The following is a 6,082-nucleotide window of genomic DNA, read 5'->3' as shown; positions in this document are numbered from 1 at the left end:
ACAAAACAAGGCCGGGCGCGGTGGCTCAAGCCTGTAATCCCAGCACTTTGGGAGGCCGAGACGGGCGGATCACAAGGTCAGGAGATCAAGACCATCCTGCCTAACACAGTGAAACCCCGTCTCTACTAAAAAATACAAAAAAAATTAGCCAGGCGAGGTGGCGGGCACCTGTAGTCCCAGCTACTCGGGAGGCTGAGGCAGGAGAATGGCATAAACTCGGGAGGCAGAGCTTGCAGTGAGCCGAGATCTGACCACTGCACTCCAGCCTGGGTGACAGAGCGAGACTCCGTCTCAAAAAAAACCAAAACCAAAAACAAAACAAAACAAAACAAAAACTCTACTCTCTGCCGATTTATGCCTTAAATAACTATTTCTGAAGTATTTACAGGGTACAACTTAGTACATGTGTCAGTCTGTGGCAGATGGTGGAAGGCTAGAAAACACATTTGGACAAGGTCAATCCTCTACACTTCAGACCACTGCAGTCTCATGGAGGAAATAAGACAGTTACATAAAATGCCATAGTGTAAAGTACAGTTTCTGGCATGCACATTTTTTTGGTGGCACAGCACAAATTAAGTATTTTTTTTATTTTTTATTTTTTTATTTTTTTGAGATGGATTTTTGCTGTGTCACCCAGCCTGGAGTGCAGTGGCACAATCTCAGTTCACTGCAACCTCCACCTCCTGGATTCAACTGATTCTCATGCCTCAGCCACCCGAGTAGCTGGGATTACAGGCACCACCACCACACCTGGCTAATGTTTTTTGTATTTTTATTAGAGATGGCGTTTCACCATGTTAGTCAGGCTGGTCTCGAACTCCTGGCCTCAGGTAATCCACCTGCCTCAGCCTCTCAAAGTGTTGGGGTTACAGGCGTGAACCACCGTGCCCAGACAGAAATTAAGTCTTACTAAGAGGCCGGGCGCAGTGGCTCACACCTGCAATCCCAGCACTTTGGGAGGTCAAGATGGGTAGATTGCCTGAAGTCAGGAGTTTGAGACCAGCCTGGCCAACATGGTGAAACCCCCTCTCTAATAAAAATGCAAAAAAATTAGCCAGGCATGGTGGCAGGCGCCTGTAATTCCAGCTACTCTGGAGGCAAAAGCAGGAGAATTGCTTGAACCTGGGAGGTGGAGGTTGCAGTGAGCCTAGATCACACCACTGCACTCCAGCCTGGGCGATAGAGCAAGACTCTATCTCAGGAAAAAAAGAGAAAAAAAAAAGAGGCATTTTACTATTTTATATTGGGTAAGCATGGAAAAGGAGGCAAACTAATTTATTTGAGTGTGTAGAGAAGAAAAAGCAAGTTTTCCTTACTTAAGGCTCATGGCTGAGACTCCTATAACAAAATACAGATTAACAAGAGAAAAGCATATACATTTATGTAATATAAGTTTTACATGATGGGGAGTTTTCCTAAGGAAATAAAGACCCAAAGAAAAGCCTGTGTACTTTCATGCATAGGGTTGAGAAAGTGGATAGTTGTGCAGAAGTATGATTGAACAAACTGGGTATGATCTCACGGTAATAAATTGGGGACATGAGATTAGCAAGACCTGTTTGTTCAGATTCTTCTTGGCAGCCCTGTATGACATTCTTTCCACCCTGATACAGGGCAGGACACCTGTCACATGAGGGTTTTCAAGGGGGATAAGAGGATGACCTTCCTAGGCTTTATAGCCTGCTTCAGAGAAGGATGAGGGAGATGTGACAGTGGCCTTCCAGTGTATGCTGTTTTCTCAACTTCCAAGGTGCTATGCTTGGGGGTTGGGTTTCCTATGCCATATCAGTGCTTACAGTATGACAAACAGCGTGATGAGCGCTTTACAAAGCCTGCACTACGTATCAGGTAGTTTTTACTCATTTGTAAGATGAGCAATCTTCCTATCTTCATTTTAGAAAGACTGACCAAAGGCCCATAGTCATACAGACAGATGGTAGAATCCGGAATTGAAACTAGTTTCCTATGCTACCATGGAGTGAAGCAAAAAAAGGAACTAAAACTAGGTCTAGGCTCATAGGCTGGGTGTAGTGGCTCACGCCTGTAATCACAGCACTTTGAGAGGCCTAGGCGGGCAGATCACCTGAGGTCAGGAGTTCAAGACCAGCCTGGCCAAGATGGTGAAACCCCATTTCTACTAAAAATACAAAAATTAGCCAGGTATGGTTGTGTGCACCTGTAACCTCGGCTACTCGGGTGGCTGCGGCGCGAGAATCACTTGAACCTGGGAGATAGAGGCTTCAGTGAGCTGAGATCGGGCCACTGTATTCCAGCCTGGGCAGCAGAGTAAGACTCTGTCTCAAAAGCAAAGAACAGAAAAGAAAAAAAGAAGAGAAAAGAAACTAGGTCTGATGCTTCCTAAGACTTATTAATGTTCTTTGTTTTTATTTTTTGAAGAGTTTATTTTTTCTTTTTCTTTTTATATATATATATTTTTTGAGACAGAGTTTTGCTCTTGTTGCCAAGGCTGGAGTGCAATGGCACGATCTCAGCTGAGCCTCTCAAGTAGCTGGGATTACAGGTGCCCGCCATCATGTCCGGCTAATTTTTGTATTTTTAGTAGAGACAGGGTTTCATCATGTTGGCCAGGCTGGTCTTGCACTCCTGATCTCAGGCAGTCCACCCGCGTTGGCCTTCCAAAATGCCGGTATTACAGACGTGAGCCACTGCTCCTGGACATGACCCTTATGAAAAAATAAACTCTTGTCCGGGCACAGTGGCTCATGCCTGTAATCCCAGCACTTTGAGAAAAAAAAAAAAAAAAAAGTCTTAAGTGTTTGTTTTAGGACACAGGTCACAGGTATTTGTGTGTGTGTGTGTGTGTGTGTGTGTGTATGTGTGTGTGTGTGTGTGTTTTGAGAGAAGGAGTCTCGGCCAGGTGCAATGGCTAATGCCTGTAATCCCAGCACTTTGGGAGGCTGAGGCAGGCGGATCACGAGGTTAGGAGTTTGAGACCATCCTGGCCAACATGGTGAAATCCTGTCTCTACTAAAAATACAAAAATTAGCCGGGCATGGTGGCACGTGCCTGTAATCCCAGCTACTTAGGAGGCTGAGGCAGGAGAATCGCTTGCATCAGGCAGTTGGAGGTTGCAGTGAGCTGAGATCGTGCCACTGCACTCCAGCCTGGCAACAGAGTGAGACTCCGTCACAAAAAACAAAACAAAACAAAAAAAACAGAGAGAGAAGAAGTCTTGCTGTGTTGCTCAGGCTGGAATTCAGTGGCTCGATCTCAGCTCACTGCAACCTCCGCTTCCTGGGTTCAAGAGATTCTCCCACCTCAACTTCCTGAGTAGCCGTGACTACAGGTGTGCACCACCGTGCCTGGTTCATTTTTGTATTTTTAGTACAGACAGAGTTTTGGCACGTTGGTCAGGCTGGTCTCAAACTCCTGACCTTGTGATCCACCTGCCTTGGCTTCCCAAAGTGCTGGGATTACAGGCACGAGCCACTGCACCCTGCAGTTACACAGACTTTATTCAATACTATCTTGATAGATCTAGGGATGACTGCAATGGGATTTTGCAATGGAGAGAGAGAGAGACCGGCTCCCCCTTGTAATCCCAGCACTTTGGGAGGCAGAGGTGAGTGGATCACTTGAAACTGGGAGTTCAGGCCAGCCTGGCCAACATGGTAAACCCCGTCTCTACTAAAAATACAAAAATTAGCCAGGCACAGAGGCTCACGCCTGTAATCCCAGCACTTTGGGAGGCTGAGGCAGGTGGATCACCTGAGGTCAGGAGTTCAAGACCAGCGTGACCAACATGGTATAACCCTCTCTCTACCAAAAAATACAAAAATTGGCAAGGCATGGTGGCGGGTGTTTGTAATCCCAGCTACTTGGGAGGCTGAGGTAGGAGAATCACTTGAACCTGGGAGGCAGAAGTTTCAGTGAGCCGAGATCACGCCATTGCACTCTAGCCTGGGTGAAAGAGCAAGACTCTGTCTGAAAAAAAAAAAAAATAGCCGGGTGTGGTGGCGGGCCACTGTAATCACATTTACTTGGGAGGCTGAGGCAGGAGAATCACTTAAACCTGGTAGGTGGAGGTTGCAGTGAGCTGAGACCATGACATTGCACTCAACATTGCACTCTAGCCTGGGCAATAAGAGCGAAACTCCATCTCAAAAAAAAAAGAAAGAAGTCTTGGCTGGGCATGGTGGCTCATGCCTGTAATCCCAGTATTTTGGGAGGCTGAGGTTGGGGGATCACCTGAGGTCAGGAGTTTGCCTGAAATAATTAAGTTCCGCTTCAAATTCCCTTGTTCCTTGTAACCGCTAGTGTCCCTTCACACTGCTAAGAACAATAAGTTCTTTTTCTGTAAACAACCCTTCATGCCTTTGCCGAGCCCAAACATGCCTTCCCAGCTAATTGGTAAAAGACAGTCTCTCCCTCCCCTCTCTTCGCAAATTATGCTTTTACCCTATTTGGAAAAATTTAAGTCTTAGCTAATCGGGTTAACTTGGATTGTGGGTTCCAACTCCAGCCAATGGGGAGAGGACACAGAAACTGGAGCTGCGTTAGGGATAAAAATCCTTCTCTCCTTTGTTTGGTGTGCTCTCGCAATCATGACAGACGCAGGCAGCAGCCTTCTGCAGAAGTAAGTTTGCCTTGCTGAGAAACTTTCTAAGTGCTGATTTTCTTTGTGGCATCGAGCACTTGTTCCTAAGTTAGAGACCAGCCTGGCCAACATGGTGAAACCCCGTCTCTACTAAAAATACAAAAATTAGCTGGGCGTGGTGGCGGGGGCCTGTAATCCCAGCTTCTTGGGAGGCTGAAGCAGGAGAATAACTTGAACCTGGGAGGCAGATGTTGCAGTGAGCCGAGATGGTGCCATTGCACTCCAGGCTGGGTGACAACAGCAAAACTCTGCCTCAAAAAAAAGAAATGTCTCTTGGCAGGGCACAGTGGCTTGCGCCTGTAATCCTAGCGCTTTGGGAGGCCAAGGTGGGAGGATCACTTGAAGTCAGGAGTTTGAGACCAGCCTGGCCAACATGGCGAAACCCAGCTCTACAAAAAACACAAAAATTAGCCAGGCATGGTGGTGTGTATCTTTAATCCCAGCTACTTGGGAGGCTGAGGCACGAGAATCGCTTGAACCCGGGAAGTGGAGGTTGCAGAGAGCTGCACACCAGCCAGGATGATAGAGACGCCATCTCAAAAAAAAGAAGAAGAAGAAGAAAAACCTATGGCATTTATTTATCTAATGTGAAACATAACACACATAGCAAAACTCCATAGAACATGAACCATAATAATTATAAAATATCACCCTCATAAACACTATTTATGTATATACCAGTTTTGTGAGCAGCCCCAAAATGCGCCCCCTCCTCCCAGGATCACACTCCATTTCTCTCCTCTAGAGGGAGGTAAACGCCACCCTGACTTTCTCACAAATTACTTTCTTGCTTCACTACGCCCATTTTTTTCGGCATCTTCACTTTAATGTGCATACCTAAACAATGTGGTTTTGGTTTGACTGTTTTTTTGTTTGTTTTTTGTTTTTAATAACAAAAGACAGGGGTTTGCCATGTTGACCAGGCTGGTCCCACTCAGCCTCCCAAAGTCCTGTGATTACAGGCATGAGCCAGTAAGCCTGGCCTGTTTTGTCTGTTTTTGAAGTTTACATATTTAGACTTATACTCTATGTATTTTCTTTATGTATTGCTCTTTCCCTGAACATTGTGATATTTATGCACGCTGTATTCAGCTGTAATTTGTTACTTTCTATTGATATTCTATTACATGAATACAGCACACTTTATCTCTTATGTTCATGGATAATGGGTTTCTGTTTGGGGCTATCAAGAATGTTCTTGTCCACCTATCCTGGGGCACAGGTGCTTCTCAAATATTAGTGTGTATATGTATCACATAGGGATCTTGTTGAGATACAGATTCTAATTCAGATGGTCTGCTGCTGGGCCCATGGAATTATTTCCTTTGCCCAATTCTCTCTGTTGCCCAGGAATTCCTGCCTTCCTTCCCTCTCTGTTGCCCAGGCTGCAGTGCAGTGGCTCACTGCCAACTTCCACCTCCCAGGTGCGTGCCTACCTGCCTTCCCTCCCTCTCTGTTGCC

Source organism: Mandrillus leucophaeus, unplaced genomic scaffold (genome assembly GCF_000951045.1).
Source record: "Mandrillus leucophaeus isolate KB7577 unplaced genomic scaffold, Mleu.le_1.0 Scaffold92, whole genome shotgun sequence".
Taxonomy (NCBI): domain Eukaryota; kingdom Metazoa; phylum Chordata; class Mammalia; order Primates; family Cercopithecidae; genus Mandrillus; species Mandrillus leucophaeus.
This window is presented reverse-complemented; position numbering follows the sequence as displayed.